Raw genomic sequence first — 19,530 nt, 5'->3', positions numbered from 1 at the left:
CTCTCTTCCTCTTCTTGTAAGGGCACTAATCCCCTCATGAGAGCCCCACCCTCATGACTTCCTCTACAGCTAATGACTTCACAAAGGCCCCACCTCAAATACCCTCACATAGGGAGTAAGGGCTTCAATGTATGAATTTGGAGGAGCCACAAACATTCAGTCTATAACACCATCTCCCTAGGAGGGAAAGTGAAGGTCCTCACTACCATCTACAAGCTCCCATCACCTTTCTAGTGGCATCACCTATAACCTCCTGCACCCTCACTCCACACCATGCCATGCCACATGGGCCTCTGTGCTGCTCTCAGCCACGTCAGGCAAATTTCCAGCTCACTCATCCCAAAAGGCCCTTCCTTTGGGTGTTGCAAAGCCTGCTCTCTGACTTCCTTTTGGGCTCAGCTCACTTATCACCATCTAACCACGGACAGGCTTTGTTTGTTTAGCCCCAGTCCCTGCCCCTGCCCTTGAGTATAAGCAGCATAAGGGCAAGGGATTTTGTCAGCTTCGTTCACTGCTGTATCAGTGTCTAGAGGAGTACCTGCAGCATTAAAAAAAAATAGATAAGTATTTTAAAAAATTTGCTAAATAGATGAATAAATGACTGAGGCTAATTTTGTAGGCCAAGTATAATTCTAAATCTGTAAGAATTTTCCTACAATTCTTGACATAGTTCTGTATCCAAAATCAAGCATATCCTCAGTGTTTTGTTTCCCAAAATAATGTAAAATAAAATATATCAAGCAGAACAAGAGAGTTGAGTGAGAGTAAAGTATAAAAGGGAGTTATTTAAAATCCCATTAGCAAGTTTCATAAACTTGTAAGCCCTTATCTTTCATCCCTTGGTTTCATTCGTGTTTGGTTTCAGAAATCCTCATTGAAAAAACTAAATACACTCTTTTGTTTAGGTTTGGGCATGTAATCAACAATCTTTAGCAGCAAACAAACAATAATCCAGCTATTCAGGAGATTCCTCTGAAATCTGTGGTCTACAGATTTACTATGGTGTAAAACTTAAAGGCAAATTGCTACAAAAATCAAGTAACATATAATCTGACATTTTTTCAGAAACTATAAAAGTGTAAATTTTTGGCAGGTTGATTCCTAGACCTTTACTGTGTAAGCCTAGGCCACCTGGGCAAACCAGAACTGAAATGCTCTTGAAATAATAATAAATTCTGTATCTTCAGGCAAGGATAGCATGTCTCTAAACCAGTTCCCTAGGTTCTACAGCAGTTTGTGGACCAAAAGCAAGAAAGAAGAGCAACCTCGTCCCTGTTCACCTGCAGGAGGACACGGAGCCGTCTGTTCCACCCTCCCAAACCTGCTTTCATTCTCTCTTTGCACCTTCCAATTTGTGACTGCAGAGCCTCACTGAGCAGCCACTCTCCTAATTTCTGAATCCTCTAAGCAGCGGTGAGAGCTAATGGTGTACTCAAATAATTCTGTATATTGGTTCAGGCATAACAGAAACATTCGAATGAAGAAAAGGGAATCCTGACTTGAAAGATGAGGTTGAAAACTATGACGCTTGAACAGAAACATAGAAAATAGCTCTGATTAGAAAGACAAGGGTGGGTGCGGGTGTGAGACACAGAGAGAGAATATGAGAGCAAGAGTGAGAACTCTAGAGCACAAGAAGGAAAATGAGGCAGGTGTCTGAGAAGGCGAGCGCGAGGATCAGAGAGCTAGGCAGGAAGTACACTCCTTTCTTGGGTGGATTCCTGGAGGGGCTCTCTTTCCATGGGGAGGGCTACGTACTTACAAGGCACAGAATACATTGTTCTCTCAGTTTTGCCTGGTGCATATTTAGGAGAACAGTCTGGAGTTAGAGGTAAGAGGCAACTGGATCAGTTCCTGACCTTAGCAAAGAGAGATTTAAGAAAATGGAGAAATTTCACTCTCAGTAAGCACACAGCTGCTTCTAAAAAACAAACTGATGAGGGCTGTGCTCCTGTCCAGCTTTCCTTCAAGCAACTCTAGGGAAAGTAGTACTCAAACATCCTCCAAATCTGCTCCCAACTTAATTCAGCCAATATAAAAGGAATCACTTACAGAAACAAATGGACCATCCAAAGTGCCGTGTTAGGGAGAGAATGGTGGTAAGGGTAGGGCTCCCCACATGAAATAAAAGGTAACATTTTAATCTACTTCCTCCCTTTCCCAGGTGGTTAATGACCTAGGCTTCTTATAAATCAGTAATTAATAAATTAATTGTTTAAATGCACAATAAATTGTGAAAACAATGTTCATGGACAGGAATGATTATGGCACAGTTTGTGCCAGATTAATGACAACTTGTATGGTAGTCTGTGAAGATAAAATGTGAACGTAGTCACTAAGGCCAAGAAGCTAAGTTTCGGGGGTGGAAGTGGAGGGGAACAGGGTGTGTAATAGGTGCTGTGGTGCCAGACCTCTACTGGCCTGCACGGCACCTCTGTGCAAATTAGAAAAAGGCAGCCCTGCCCCGCCTCAGCCCTTCCACTAGGCACCTTTGTACAGTGAAAGGCCTTTCCTACTGGCCAGGTGTCAACGAGGGTGTCAAGGAAGGCTGAGGGCTAACGTTAGAGACAAGGCCTAAAGAAAAAGGAGGAAATGATACAGGCAACGGGGGAGAAAGAGAAAGAGCACTTGGCACCCAAAGAGTGTAAGTGAAAAGGCATCAAGAAAAAATGGAAAACTTAGAAATTGGGGTTGAAGTTGGAGAAGTGGTCTGTGTGACTAGAGAGTAGAGACAATTAAAAGAACCGCGATGTAAAAGATTTTGCACTGTTAGGATTTTAGACTTTAGCCTGAGGAACCAGGGAACCATGGAAATATTCTAAGGAAAGGCATGACAGATCTGATTTGCATTTTTTAAATATCTCTTTCTCAGAAACGGAGAGAAGAACAGAGAAGTTTATTCGAGCCTGGCTGTTGGTATGTGGGTGAAGAGAAGGAGACAGACTTACAAGCCATTAAGGAAGCTAAAGTGAGAGGCATTGCTAAGTGACTGCATAAGCTGGCAAGAGAAAGAGAGATGGACAGGATGACACCAAGTTTCTGGGCTAGGCAAGGCGATGAGACGGAGACAGGGAATGCAAGCAGAGAAGCAGGTTTGGGTGGGGGCTGGGTGGAACAGGGATGGAAAAGAAGGCTCATTTCATGCATAGTATTACCAGCAGGGTACCAGTACAACATCTGAGTGACACTCCAGTAGAGAGCACGAAGCATGTTTGGAGAGAAACGCTAAACTGTACAAAATAGGTTTGGGAATAAACAGAATATTACTGAGGCCCTGGTGGGAGATTTAAGAGATAGGCAAAGGTGAGGAACTCAGGAAGGAAATTGAGAATGAATTGTGAGAGGTAAAGAAGACATCTAGAAAACACTAGTGTTTCAGAAGCCAAAGCAGTGACTAAACTGTAGAGAGACATCCAGTAAGCCCAGAACCTAAAAGGCTCCACTGAGCAAGAAGATGATCGGTGATCATGATGAAAGCAGTCTTTGGAACACAGGAGCAGGGGCCTGAATGAGAGGCCAATGAAATGGAAACAAAGAGTGTTTCTTCTTCCAAAAGTGTTCCATGGGAAGGGAACAAGGGGATTACTTACATAGCTAATTGTGTGTTAATAACTGTTAAAATGCAGAAGGATAATTACCCAGCATTATCCACAGAACTGACTCATTTCAAACTTCCATGATTTGGGAACAACATTGCTCCCAGCTCTCTTAAATCTAGTCCTTCGAGATATTCAAATCTGTCCAATATCCTGCATAAAACATTTCACACACAACATGAACCTCTCTCCTCTCTCTGTATCTAATTTGGGCACTTAATTACACACTCCTTTGCAATGCTGAGTATTTTCATAGGTAAATGTCCCAACTTCCCACACAGGTAGGAAACCCCTTACATGTCAACGATATTTGGTAGCCTGCTGGTCACATTCTGGTGCTTTATTTAAATCAAAAGTAATGCAGCCGCACAGGGAGCTCGCATGACTTTGAGCAGAGGAGGAAGTGAAGAACAGAAGGTTTGTGTAGTAGAAACTTGAACTTTGGAATCAAACAAATGTATCTGAATCCTGGTTCCACCCTTTGTGAACTAAGTAACCTCAGACAAATTAATCAATCTCTTTTGAGACTCAACTTCTTCATCTGGGCAATGCACACAGTGGGTGCTTAATATCAACTGGACTGGTTAAAAATGGAGATAATATTAATACCTGCAGAGTAGTTGTTGGAAAAATTAAATAAGATCATTATGGTGAGTGTTGAGACACAAGAGGTTTCAGGTTATCACTAAGAATCTTAAGTTTTCATTCTTTAAACCTAGTATGGAAAAGATAGAGACAAGGAGTCTACTGATCTACCAGAGTTGAATACAAGTTTCCCAGCCCCAAGCTTTACTGGCGATTTAGCTCTTTGTGACATCATCTCTAGATCAATGCCTTTTGTAAATTGTGATCCTTGAAAACTTTAATTAGAATCCCCTGGTGCTTGACTTAACAAATAAGCAAATGAACCAGAAAAGCAAACAAATACATGGCAGATTCCAAGAGCCCACCTCCCAGGTCAATCTGTGATGTTGAAGCCTACAAATATTCACTTTTATCAAGCGAATCTTATATATATGAGCATTTCAGAACCACCCCGCTGGCAGTCTAACTCACCCCCAATTATGCTGCGTTCTAGTAACACCAGGAAACTAGTTGAGTTTTGAGTATTTCAATTATTCTGTAGGATTTCCATTCAGGATGGGCTCTATAGAATTATTTTTATCTCAAAGAAGCCATAATCTTAAAGTGAGGTGAAAGTGGAGGGTGGTGGGAGGAATACAGAGTTACCACCGTCGGAGCTATAGAATGTCAGGGAGCATCTGGCCACTATCAGAACCTTCCCTCCCCACCACTCTCCTGCCTCCCATCTTCCTCACACATCAAATGCCATCAGAAGCAGATAACTGGGCACTTCAGGCTGAATTAAACCCAAACTGATACCAAAGTACATCCTTCAAAGGGAACTTGCCTCAGAATCTCCAGAATCTCTCCAGGTCAGCTGTGGCAAGCAGGGGGAGTGGAGCTATTTATCTTTCTCTTTTGTGCAATGTTCATCACCTAGCCTAAAGACTGATTTTCTTCTCCATGAAGGGGTTGTGAAACCATAGCTTTCTCTTCCTAGGCTATCTCTGGGAGCTGGTGAGGACAAAAGAGACCTTCCTTCCACCATAGGGCACTGGATGATTTCATTTCTCCAGAAACAGATGGAAGCCAGGTCCCGCTTCTTGATCTCTGAAGGATCATGCACTTGGTGGGACTATATACATGGCAGCATTAAACATCTTACTGGCTGACATGGATTGGAAGACTGACTTATTGGAATATGTATTTCCCATATTTCCTGCCTATTTCCTCAGTTCTTCACTCAGGGAGCTACTAGCCTTTCAGATCCTGAAGTTACCAGGTCATGCATTAATATAGCCATTTTGAATATCATGTGATATTAAAACACTATATGAACTATTTTCATATTTTCTCAAGGTACGTTTTAAAAAAATGTTATCTTTTGCAATAAAATACTGTCAAGAGTCTCTAGTAACAGTAGAAAAACACTAAGGCAATAAATTTGCTATTGGAGACTTAATAAAATCGATACAATCGGTGCTAGGCTAAGTAATGATTGTCAAAGTCCTCTGCAAAATGAACATAGGGGTAAAGGTTAAAATATATTTGTGAAATAGGAGACATACTACAATTTAAAATTAAAAACAAGAAAAAAAGAACACTATATATTAAAAATAATAATAGTTACATACAGTTGACCCTTGAACAACATGGGTTAGGGGTGCTGATCCTCCAGTGAACAATCTGTGTATAACTCTACAGTCGACCCTCCATAACTGGTTTCACATCCACAGAGTCAACCAATCTCAGATTATGTAGTATTGTAGTATATATTTATTGAAAAACATCTGCCTATAAGTGGACCTACACAGTTCAAACCCAAGTTGAGGGTCAATTGTGTGTATACATGAATGTACACACACACAATGTAGGAATTATCGCTATGTTATATAACTCGAAGACCAGAAATTAAAATACCAAATAAATGAATTCACAAAAGTGAAAAATCTCAGTTATATTTCTTCTATTTATATCTATTTAAATAGCTGCTAAAAAAAAATGTGATGTTTCAATGGAAATGAGTAATTCTGTCTTCCAGGATGCTACAGGCAAGTGGAGTAGAAAAGCCAAGCCAGGCCAGAAGCATTACTGTGGAGAGAGAGGAGGACGGAAGGTCAAGGCCAGAGGCAGCGGTCACAGGTTCAGGTCACAAACAAGGCTATCTGCAAAGTCACGCTTGTGGGCTCACAAGCTCAGACTTCAAGTGTGTAGAACAAATGGTCCAAGCCTAGGAACAGCAAGTCAGAAAACAAGAACCATGCCAGCAGTATCAATCACCTGCAGGAGGACAGGGTCTGGGACTGTGTTAATGGTCCTTTGAGGCCAGGGAATTCTGATAAGCTGTCGACACACAAAATAAGAATTGTCAACCATCACTGGCAGCTTGTGGTCTGTGTTTACACACAAGGGAGTGAATAAGAGTGGGTCAGTGTCTCCCACAGTGGAAACCAGCCCCTCGCCTTCCACTGCCCATCTTGATAACCTGCTGGAATGGCTCTGTGCCTAGATGCGGTCTGCTGACTTCCCTGAGCATACCTGAAAGGCCAACGTGTTCAGAGCAGCAGCACCCTTTCTGAGTAATATCAGACTCCCCACCAGTGCTCATACTACACCGCCCAACTCTAACGAAACTAGGCAGGGTATTTAAGGGGATCCAGGTCAGCTTTACAAGTGCAAATAGACCTAAAGGGGAGAGGGAATATCCTCATGAAATACTTGCAAATCAAGATGAAAGCAGTATGTTCTCTTCCACACTTTCACAGAAAGGGTCTTCTATGACGTCAAAATCAGTTCATTCTAGTTTACACCCATTATTGTCACAATGGTTTTGTGTTATTAAGAAAAGCAAGCTCTCAACTGAGGCTATTCTACCTTCAATTTCATCAGAGGTACAGATCCTGCTAGACTCAGTGTTTTGGGAAAATGAGAGAAAGATTAGATTCAAAAAGAAAAAAAACCTCAAAAATATCAGAATAAACAGAAAAAATAACACGCTGTCAGACTTATGGCTTAGAGAGCAGCAAATCTGCCTAGCGAAGACAAAGCTGGCCTGGGTTATGCACAAGCCAAAGTCTAAAAGTATGAGGAAAGTCAGGGTCAAAACTGTTTAAGAATAGTACATACGTGTCTGTAAAATCAGAGGTGATCTGAAACAGATGATCAATTTTCAAGTGAAAAAGAATACAGGTAAGCTTTGAGTGTCATCAGCTCAAGCTCTAAACCAAATCCACCATGCATAGGTTTCCTCAGTGTGGTCTCTGGCTGACGAGGCAGCAAGAGGTGAACAGCAACTATCTACATCTCACTGCAGGGCAAGAAATCCAGTCAAGGGTAACTAGGGGCAGAGGTAACAGCAAGATCAACAGCCAGATCAAAAGGAAACCGAGTCGCAGCGTGAAAGCTTTTCCTATCATTTTAGACCTAGAATCTGAAACAGCACTAAATCAGAAATCAAAGTTGAAATGAAACTATGTTCCTGAATTAGAAGACTTCAGAAATGGAAAGCCATTCAGGTCATCATTGTACCCAGATATTTTAGCTCTGTCCTCTGAGATTTGGAATATACAAGATGGCCAGGAAACAAAGATGAAGCTGTTCCCCAGGCCCAGGAAACAGAGCCTTAGGAGTCAGCAGATATTCAAGGTCCAAATAACCCACAAAGAGATCTCCCAGACTCTAGAGCAGGGCTTGGCAAATTATGCCCCACAGACCAAATCTAGCTCAACATCTATTTTTATATAGTCTATAAATAGAATAGTTTCTTCTTTCTTAGATTTTGAAATAGCTGTAAAACAAAAAACCAAAAAGAGTATTTTATGACATATAACAAATAAAGTTCCGATATCAGTGTCTGTAAACAAAGTTTTATTAGGACAGTCACACTTGCTCATTTATGAAGAGTCTATGGCTGCTTTGCACAACACTGGCAAAGCTGAATAGCTAGGACAAGAGAAGGCATGGCTAGCAAAGCCTAAGATATTTACTACCGGGTGCTTTACAGGAAAAGCTGGCCAATCCTGGCTCCACAGCAGGGTTCCCAGGGGCCTCTACAGGTTGGTAATTCATCTGAAAAGTAGGGTTTTGCTTTGAAGAGTGAAGTAGTTAAATTAAGGGCCACCCCATAAATGTCTAAGAATGAGGCTTACAAACCAGGATCAGTAGGTGATCTGGCAAAAGGGAAACTGGTGACATTTATCACTAGCTGGGGTATCACTAGCATGCTCCCCAGGAAGACAGGGAAGCAGCAAGCAGTTTTCGGTGTCTGCCAGATAAAAGGGACAGGGAGACACTGACACTCCTGACAAAGTTCCCTCAGATTCTCCAAGTTATATGGGAAATACCTCAAAGATCACCACGATAGGTGTGGGCCAAGATTCCAGCCCAAAGGATGGGTATTTCAGACTAAGTGATAAGGGATTACTCAGGAAAACCAGGCCATATAAAAAGCTATGCTGACTGATGGTTTGTTGACCTGCCAAACCAGATAGGGAACCTTCAGTTTGCTCTCTGGTTTTATAATCTTTGTTTAGGTGTGGGCGCTCCCTAAGCTACTGAAACTCACTTTAGCCAGAAGGAAACCGAAGTTCTCTAGTTGAATCCTGTCCTTGAATTAAATAACTGTGTCATAATTTTAAAGTTATGCTTTTCTTCTATCAATAGAGGTTTATGTTCCCCGTCAGATTATCTAAACTTAACTTAGTAAAAATGTGTGCACCCATGCATTGCAACATTTCTTAACTGAGCACAGACTCTAGGTCAGGTGCTATTTTAGTTATTGTAAAAGTTAACAAGTGAAGTCCCTACCTTCATAAGGTTTTATATGCCAGTGGGTAAAAATAATCAAAAGAACAACTTATACATACGGTGCCATGGTAAGTGCTGGAGAGGAAAAAAAAAAAGCAAGGGAGGGAGGGAGTGTGGGGTGGGCAGGGGGGGAGGAGGCTGCTCTTTGACATAGAGCTGTCAGGGGAGGCCCCCCAGATGAGGTGATGGTCAAGCAGAGGCCTCAAGGAACGAGCCTGCACACCCGCTGGGGAGCTGTACCCTCAGAAGGAACGTGCAGGGCACAGCTGAAGTACCCACAGAGCCCAGAGCGGGTGGAACAGAGCAAGTGTCAGTGAGAAAAGCAGAGCTACAATCAAGAATGTAAAGGGGTGGGGGACCCTTACATAGGGTCTCAGGCCATTGTGAGGACACTAGGGTTTGTCCTCTAAGTAGGAAGCCACTGAGCAGTTTCTGAGCACAGACATAGTCAGCCTCACAGCAGCCAGAGTAATCCTGTTAAAATTCACCACTGAAACATTAAAATGTTTACAAATTAAAAACAAGTAATTACAACACAAACATTCCATTCCTTTACTGTCTCAAAAAAAATAACATTTTCTAGTTTATGGGAAGACCTCAGGAGAGAGTTACTTTTCTTTCTTTCTTTTTTTTTTCCTATTTTATTGGGAAATGCTTTTTTTTTTCCTATTTTATTGGGAGATGCTTTCTATTTTATTGGGAGATGCTTTGACCTCAGGAGAGAGTCACTTCTCTTTTTTTTTTCCTATTTTATTGGGAGATGCTTTCCAACGGTTACATCATAGTAATGCATCACTGATTCAGATTAATTGGGGACAAGACCTGTCAAAATTAGTTAAAAGGTGGAGTTACTGTATTTTATTTAAATAAACTTCATTACCCTTTGGTACGTGAAGTCAGGAATCAGGCTTGCCAATGTTGCCTAGTAATACTTGTTTTAATGAACAGATTTTTAAAGGACTGTAATCAGCATATGTCAGCACCGGTTTCTGCTAGGTTGACTTCTGCTTATAGTGCAATTTCTATGCTTCACTTTAACTAGATACTCCTAAATTACTTCAAAAGCAGCTTATTCTCTTCACTAGATACATATATCTTACATTATTCATTTTCTTAACAAATTCTTTTGGGAGGGAGGGGCATTATTAATGTAAAGGGACAGATAGGCATAAATAAATGTGAGGTTAGCTTAGTTTCTGTTTGAGAGTTTCATTCCCAAGTGAATTGCGTGGTATTTCTCCCTTCCACGGCCAGGATGCATCCCAACCTCAAAATGCATGTTTAGTAAGATGGGAGATGGGGCTGAGAGAACTGTGAATTACAAGGCCATTAAGACTAACATGAGAGTCGCATTTAAGAGTAAGAGGGCATTTTACTGTATTTCTTCAAAATAAATTTTGTTTTGTTTTAATATGAAATCTATGGTCTAAAGGTCCATATTCAGGGCTCTATTGATGTCTGTAAATACTCCAAACTACATGAAAAGTTAGATATCATTATGAAATTTTGTGAAGAGATCAGTAGCCTACAAAAGTTCATCCAAATGAGGTTTAAGATCTAAAAGAGGTAAGAACCACTGTTCTAACTGATTGACAATGAAGATAAAATTATCTCACTAGAGAATTATTTCTCATTTATCTCCATCTAATTCTTAGGAAGTATTCTACTCACTTTACTTCAACATTGACTAACATAGTTTTCATTTAATTTTAAATAAAACAATGTTTCATGATCGAAATATCATTTTCAAACAATTTAGAAAAAACAAAATTCTAATCTCTGCTTCACCTTATTTATGACTGATATTCAAACTGGTTATTTTTCTACTTTTTTAAAAAAGGGAGTATTTTAAAAACTTTTGCTCAGAGGATATTTTATGTAAGTATCAGTGCCTACTTGTCCTGCATTTAAGGGGATACCCTGACTAGGTTTTTTAAATGTAGACATCTGCAAGGGTCCAGAGCTAAATCAAGTCTGGTTATTTGTCTTACTGTTCTTGTTGTCATTTTCACCTTAAATCAGGGCCTCTCAATCTCAGCACTACTAACATTTTGGACCAAATAACTCAATTCTGCGAGGAGCTGTCTTGTGCCTTGTAGGATGCTGAGCAGCATCTGTGGCCTCTACTCAGTTGAGGCCAGACAGGCACCCTCAGTTGTGACAACCAAAACACACATTGCCAGATGGCCCCAGGAGGAGAGAGCAAAAGGGACAAAATCACCCCAGGTTGAAAAGCTATCTTAAAACAATGATTCTCTGGCTTTCGGGTCGGGGTCGGGGCGGGGTGTCCTTTCTTCTCTTGCCCATATTGTGAACATATTCTTAGAAAATGACTGGGAGATATAATTTAATTTTGAAAGGCAGATTTATAAAGGAATATCAAAAGAAAAGGTCACCAGAATAATCTACACATATGAGAATGACATTTGAAAACCATGTCTTACCTGAGTTTTTCTCCTGGAAATTTCCTAACAAACTTTAGTGCATAATTGGAACGATCAGCTTTTAAATGAGAAAATGTTTGGGGGATGGCAAGTGACTGAAGAAAAAATATGATCTTGAGCACAATAACTTCATTATACCACAAATAAAAGTGAATCTGTTCATAAAACCTAGTCTTGGTACTTATATAAGAGTAAAAACTGATGTAAGTCTACCTAAAATCAATACATTTAACCTATTATTGCTAAAAATGAAAAAAGCCAATATTGTTTTTTGTACATTTCCAAATATTTTGTCCCCAAATGTAACTGCCTTTTATTCATCTACAAAATTCCAGCTATTTTATATAAAAATTTTGTTAAAATACATTGAGAATAAAAATAATCTAAAAAAATTATTGTTACAGCTCTTTTTAGAAAAACTCTTCTTGCTCTTTACAAGTAGTCATCATCTGTCTTTGGTCCTCTTCATAATCCTCATACTGCTAGGTGTGTTTACCCACTCTCACTACCCTCTACATGTAAATGTCTCCAAAATACATATTCATATTCTCTAGAGCTCTATGTAGTGTCCCACGTGTAAGATAGGATATAACCGAATTAAAGTAATTTAAGTACTGAGACAATAAAGGATACATGTTTGGCTAAGGTATGAGGAACCAGTGAGAAGTGAGCCTTACTCTGGTGGAGAAAGCATGGGAGAAAGAACACTCTAGAAATGCTAAACCACTATTAGGTGACAGAGTTGGCACAGTGACTATTTTGTTTGTTCAAAAGACACTTTGAGAACAAATCTGACTATCTTGTCTTCCTCCATAAAACCCAGGACCCAAAATCAAGAGTCTAGCTACATTCAAGTATTGGTCTAGGAGGGACAATCATAATCACTGCCAACCACTTCCATCTTGAAGAGAAATGCCCAAATGGTGAGAGGAGCGCGATTCTGGGCAAAAAGCAAATGACTGGCATTTTAGGTGATGTTGTTTGATATTTCTATTTTCTATTTTTTGTCCAAGATCTCCCAAAATAGGTATTTTCCAGCCTTTAAAAAAAAAAATCACATGTTCTCAAATCAACTAAATTTCTAATTTCTCCCAACTTTTTTCTCCTACTTTGTTCCCTATTCTTAAAGGGGTCAACATCTCTCTAGTCACCCAAACCAGACACCTCAGAGAAACCTCCCTCTACCCCATTCACTACAATATAACTGCTGCCCAAGAGCTTCTGACTCCACAGTATCTCTGGTATTTCTGACCTTCTTGCCCTCTCTGCTCCCATTACTGTGGTTTAGGAACTTACCATGTCTTAATCATAAATTAATTCAAAAAACTGTAAAGTGCTCATTTCAACATCAGTTTCTCCTGACTCTAAACAATTATGCTTATTATTACCAAATATATCTCACAGAGAAACTCATGTAAGCATGTGTGTCAACTAAATATATCTTCAGTAACTCCCTACTTTCTACAGCTTAGAGATCAAGTTCCTTGATAAAGAAAATCAAAACTCTCACTATTGTCCTAACCAAACTTTATGGCCAACACACAAATTATACCCCAAACATTCCAGATTTTCTGTCATTCTTCAAGTGTGACAAGGACGTTAACATCTGATCTTTTATTTTGACATTCTGTCTTTCTATAATGCTATTAAGTCCAATTTCTACTTCTGTATGGCAAAATTCTGTTCAACATCCAATGTATTTCAGTAAAGTCTTAGCTTATTCCCTAGTGCTTTCACAGTACTCAGTAACAGCTTCATTATATTATACAACCACATTGTATTTTAATTGCACACATCACGATCTGCCCTCCTAAACTATAAACTCTTTGTGGTCAAAGACTATGCCTCATTCATCTTTCTAGTCTTTCAGTATTTTAACTGTAACAGGCTTAGCACTATTCAACTAAATCAATGCTTAATACTAATCACTGGAAATAACAAACTATATATACTTTATTTCACTCATTGTTTCATTTTATCTTTATTCAGACTGGTATAATAATTCTTTAATTCTAAAATCAAATGTTGATACAAAAATTTGTGAGAAAGAAGCAAGATGGCGGAGTAGAAGGATGCTTGTAGCTCACCCTCTGCCACAAATACACCAAAACTCACATCTACGGACCTACTCAGCCAACCAGAGCACCTGCCAAACTCTGACAGAACATCACCCTCTTTGAAAGACAAAGATGCCAAAAATCTGGTAGGAGAAAAGGAAAAAAGAAATAAGAAAACGCAAAACAGTGCAGGACCAATCCCCGCAGGGAGGGAGCAGCAAAGGAGGACTGGCACTCGTTCGCTGGGTCTCCCCCCTCCAATAGAGAGGCCAGCAGGACAGAGGGGGAGCCTCTGAGGCTCAGATCTGCCCCGAGCACCCCTTGACCGACAGAACTGAGTTAAACGGGCACAAAGGGTCCCCACGATACCCAGCCCGAGATGCGAGCCGGCAGCTGGGGGCCAGGACAGGCTGCCCGAGCCGGGCAGAGGACTGGGGCAGCTGCACTGAGGCAGCCCCGGGGGACTGCTGGGGGCTGCGCACCATGGCTGGGAGGGGATACGGAGCAGAACAACCTCGGTCCCCCACAAATTGTGAAAAAAGCAAAGCAACACGGCTGGTGTGCCCTGGGGGGAGGGACACCGTAGCTTTTGTCTCCTCAGACCCGCAGCACCATTACTGGTGCATCTTGCAAGAAGAGAGGTGGGGCGCAGCCATAGCCCCATCTCCTCCTGTGTGCAGCACCTGGATGGGAGTGGGGTCGAGCCCTTAATCCACACCCGGGGGCTCTGCAACCTCCTAGGCAGGACAGAGACTTGTTTACAGCCCATGGTAGATAGGATCTTTCTGCCCTGGCACCTCAGAGAACTCACGCCGCCAAGACAAACAAGGAGGTGAGATTTGGCATGGAGCAGGGGCGGGACCATTCTACAGTCTTCCCAGAGCCCACCTTCGAAGCGTCAATCCGAGGTGGACCAGGCAGTGGAACAGAGCAGCAGAGCAACCGACACTGGGAGAGGGTGGGTGGCTACCCCCGTTCCTGGCAGGAACGCAGCACCTGACCACAGTGCTGGGAGGGGGCACGATCTGCTACCTGACAGCCACTGAGAGCAGCACAGATGAGGGCGCCAACAGAGGGCCTCTGGAAACAGCAAGCTGAGTTTGCAAAACAGGGCAAAGACACAAAGACCTCTCGATAAAATCATTAAGAGCACACCATCTCCAGGAGAACTAGATAACTGATACTCCTTAAGCCACAGTGCCAGAGAGATATGAGCAATATGAAGAAGCAGAGGAACCACTCCCAATTAAAAGAGCAAGAGAAATCCCCTGAAAGCATGATCAAGGAAATAGACACTGATGGCCTATTAGATCAAGATTTCAAAAAAGGAGTGATCAAAGTACTGAAGGAACTAAAAGAAATAGTGTTTTGAGATATAAAATATGTGAAAAATGAAATAGAAGCTATAAAGAACAACCAAGTAGAAATAGTAAACTCATTTGCTGAGACGAGAGCTGACCTAAAGGCTGTACAAAGCAGGCTAGATAATGCAGAGGAACAAATAAGTGACCTAGAAGACAGGACAACAGAAAGCACCCAATCAGAACAGCTGAGAGAAAAACAAATAATAAACAATGAAAACAATATAAAGGACCTATGGGATAATATAAAGCATGCCAATCTACGCATAATAGGGGTTCCAGAAGGGAAAGAAAGAACAAAGGGGATTGAAAAGGTATTTGAAGAAATCATGACTGAAAACTTCCCAAACCTAAAGGAAGAATCAGATATTCAAGTACAGGAGGCTCAGAGGGTCCCAAAGAGGAAGAACCCACACAGACCCACACCAAGGCATATCATAATCAAGATGGCCAGAGTCAAGGATAAAGAAATGATCCTTAAGGCAGCAAGAGAAAAACAAAGAATGAGTTACAAGGGAACCCTCATAAAGCTCTCAGCTGATTTCTCTACACAAACACTACAGGCCAGAAGGGAGTGGCCAGATATATTCAAAGTCCTGAATGAAAAAAAGATGCAGCCTAGGATACTCTATCCAGCAAGGCTATCCTTTAGAATAGAAGGAGAGAGAAAGAACTTTACAGACAAGCAAAAACTCAGAGAGTTTAGCAACATTAAACCCATCCTAAAAGAAATACTAACAGGTCTACTCTAAATGGAAAAGAAGCAGGATGCTACAAAAAAGAGAAACTCATAACTGGAAAGGAGATAACTGCCATGAATTACAGAAAGAATAAACACAAAATTGTAAAAGAGGACATCTAAATCATTAAGAGTGGGAGAGGGAAGCAAGGAAAGCTACTGTGGAAAACAGTATGGAGATTCCTCAAAAGACCAGGAATAGACTTACCATAGGACCCAGGAATCCTGCTCCTGGGCACATATCCAGAAGGAACCCTTCTTCAAAATGACACCTGCACCCCAATGTTCATAGCAGCACTATTTACAATAGCCAAGACAAGGAAGCAGCCTAGATGTCCATCAACAGATGACTGAGTAAAGAAGTGGTGGTATATTTATACGATGAAATACTATTCAGCCACAAAAACTGACAACATAACGCCATTTGCAGCAACATAGATGTTCCTGGAGAATGTCATTCTAAGTGAAGTAAGCCAGAAAGAGGAAGAAAAATATCATATGAGATTGCTTATATGAGGAATCTAAAATAAATAAATAAATAAATAAATAAATACAAAACAGAAACAGACTCATAGACATAGGATACAAACTTGTGGTTGCCAAGGGGGCGGGGGATGGGAAGGGACAGACTGGGATTTTAAAATGCAGAATAGATAAACAAGATTATACTGTATAGCACAGGGAAAAATATACAAGATCTTGTGGTAGCTCATAGCAAAAAAAAATGTGACAATGAATATATATATGTTCATATATGACTGAAAAACTGTGCTCTACTCTAGAATTTGACACAACATTGTAAAATAACTATTACTCAATAAAAAATGTAAAAATAAATAACAAAAACAATTTGTAATGATTATTTAAGAAATTAGAAGGAAATGACAGATGGAAAGAAATAAAATCGCTATTTTTTATAATATTTTAAAATTTTTTTGAGAAATATCTTCAGAGCTAATCAAAATGTAAAAAACTATTTCACCACTTCAATTTTTAAAGTTAAGAGCTTTGCTCCTAAAAAATAGATTAACCAAACATTCTTTGGGGTTCTTCTGTTTGTTTGCTTTTACAAATAATCTAACCCAAATTCATCTGAACATGCAAACCACTGATATTCAAGGGGCTCAATTATGAATATCTTTACAAGGGAACTGTTTACATAATTTAAGATTCAAATTGAATATTCATGAGTAAAATTATTCATTTCTGAACAGAATGAACGAAATACAAAACTTCCTATACATCAAAACAATGGACTTACAAAAATTATCACCATCTTCCTTGGACATAAGCTTTGTAGGCTACAGAAATTTTTCTTCTTAGTCTAAGCCATTGGTTAAAACACTTACACAATATATCCATTATTGAAAATTGAAAGTAATCTTTGAACAATGAACTACTGAACTTCAATAATATGAAGAAAATCTTCTCATTTAATATTTCTGTCATTTCACAGAAAACATTATGACCACTGAAATACAAAATGCTAAAAAATATTTTAAGAGAAGAATTCAAGTTATATCACTGTATGTATGTATTTCCTTTCCTTCAACACAGTCCATTAGCCTTTTAAACTAAATAATCAACAAAATTAATATATCAAACAATAGTCTGACAAAATCATCTCTCCATGGCAAGTTCATCAGATCCAGGATTGTTTTTATTAAGCAAATGCACTATAGATCAAATTAAAAGAGCAAACACTTCTACCTTTGGGACATTTGTAAAGAAAACAAATTCCTGGTTTCAAATATATAAATAATAGGAACATAGAGCTACTATTTCTAAAGTGACAACTTTTCTACCAAACTAAACCACAGCAAGCATTATAAAAGGCTAGAAATAAATGCTATAATTAAACTCTAAATTGCACTTTCAATAGTTATTTCAAAACTCTTAACTGTACTCCTGTACGTACTCTGTGAGCAACAATGGTCGTTTTAAAAACATTTGCCCACCTGAGGGTTCATATGATAGTAGAATTCACATTCCGTAAGTATTCTGTCCTGATTCTTTTTCTGCAGTTTTAAGAATAGTTTATAAAGTTTGTTTTGTCATATTACACATCACATTAATTGCTGTTGTTGGTTTGTTTCCTTAATCTTCATTGTTTTCTGACAAATATTTCATTCATTTTCTTTATCAATAAGAGAAGAGAGTAAAAGACTGTCTTGCCTAGCAAGTAAATAATTAATTCAGGGTCAGATATGACCACTTAGTGAAAAATCTTTTAAGATACTAAAAATCATTATTATTAAAATAGAATTACATGCACCCCAATGTTCATAGCAGCACTGTATGCAATAGCCAAGACATGGAAACAACCCAAATGTACACTGACAGAGGACTGGATAAAGAAGTAACATATACATATACGATGGAATACTACTCAGACATAAGAAAGAATAAAATAATGCCATTTGCAGTAAGATGGATGGACCTGGAGATCGTCATTCTAAGTGAAGTAAACCAAAGAGAGAAAGAAAAATACCATATGATATCACTCATGTGGAATCTAAGAAAAGAAAAAAGAAGACACTAATGGACTCATCTGCAAAACAGAAACATACTCACAGACACAGTAAACAATCTTATGGTTACCAGTGGGAAAGAGGGTAGGAAGGGATAAATTTGAGAGCTTGAGATTTGCAAATATTAACTACTGTATATAAAAATAGATTTAAAAAAAAATTTCTTTTGTATAGCACAGGGAACTATATTCAGTATCTTGTAATAACCGTTAATGAAAGAGTATGACAATGAATACATGTATGTATATGTATGACTGGGACATTGTGCTGTACACCAGAGACTGATACATTGTAACTATACTCCAATAAAAAAAATCATTAAAAAAACAGAATTAGTTCTATAGTATCTGTATTTGCTATCAGTGTTTCAATAATCTCATGCTGATATTAACCCTCCGCAGTAAAGACTAAAGATAAATAGTAAAATTATGTAATACCTCTAGGAAAGGATCTCAGTCTACTGTTATTTTAACCAATCTTGATAAAATTTTTAGATTATTTTCTCTACTTACTAAACAGTGCGAGTAATCCAGTTACACAGTAACTGGAGGCAATAGAGTGTACACTGAAGAGCATGGACTGATCCTAGAAAGTGCAGGTCCCAGCTCAACCACTTACTAGCTGTTTGACTTGGGTTCATTGTGTAATCTCTTTGGGCTTTAGATACGTGGTCTGTAAAATGCAGATAAGAACTGCATTTGTTTGTATTGAGGATTCAAAGACTGTATGCGTGGGAAGCACTCAGTCCACTGCCTGATAACACAGTAACAGTCTTGTTATTAATTCTAGTGGCAAAATTCACTGGAATTCCAACCTAATTTTTCTTCTTTTATGTAGCCCATTTTCAAATCTTAACACAATAGTTTACTACATGTAAATGTATTATTATCAAAGCTAACAGTACTAACGAAAAGAGCAATGATTTTTAAGCAACTTAAAAGATTCCTGAGCTCTTTTCACAGCTTCCTGGCTACATGAGCTGTTCTTGCGCATGGTGGGATCAGGGAGTGGGGAGGACATTCCGTATAACTCAAGCCCTAATAAAGAAAGCAAGCAAAGAAAGAAAAAGGTGCTAGTAATGTTTAGAATTATTTTCCTTTCAAGTTTTAGTTAAGGGCTTACTCCTGAGGCCAAGAAACTATTATAAACTTTAAATACTCTGTTAGGGAATTCCACCCTGAAACTAGGGAAGACAGAACAAAATGGAAACTAAATAGGTTTAGCATAAAAATCAGGCGATACACTCAAGTCAACATTATGCATTATCCAGTAAGTCTGAAATACAAACTGTCCTTTGTTATAGGATCATTTTTCTCTATTAATTTCACGTAAAATCCACCTACTTATAATGTAACTCAGAAACTGACTTTTTCATTTGATATGAAAAAAAAATTTATAAAGGAACCAATAACAAATGTACTCAAATCCAAAC

The 19,530-nt window shown here is 39.3% G+C and overlaps 1 protein-coding gene across 7 annotated transcripts in view; it reads right to left on the bottom strand.

The window, feature by feature from the left end:
• Positions 1–19,530, bottom strand: part of CAMK2D (calcium/calmodulin dependent protein kinase II delta) — a 294,475-nt gene that overhangs the window by 176,956 nt on the left and 97,989 nt on the right. The gene's annotated exons all lie outside the window — the stretch shown is intronic.

The sequence above is a fragment of the Vicugna pacos genome, chromosome 2 (genome assembly GCF_048564905.1).
Source record: "Vicugna pacos chromosome 2, VicPac4, whole genome shotgun sequence".
NCBI classification, from domain to species: domain Eukaryota; kingdom Metazoa; phylum Chordata; class Mammalia; order Artiodactyla; family Camelidae; genus Vicugna; species Vicugna pacos.
The sequence above is the reverse complement of the archived record's forward strand: the minus strand, read 5'-3'. Positions and strand labels throughout refer to the sequence as shown.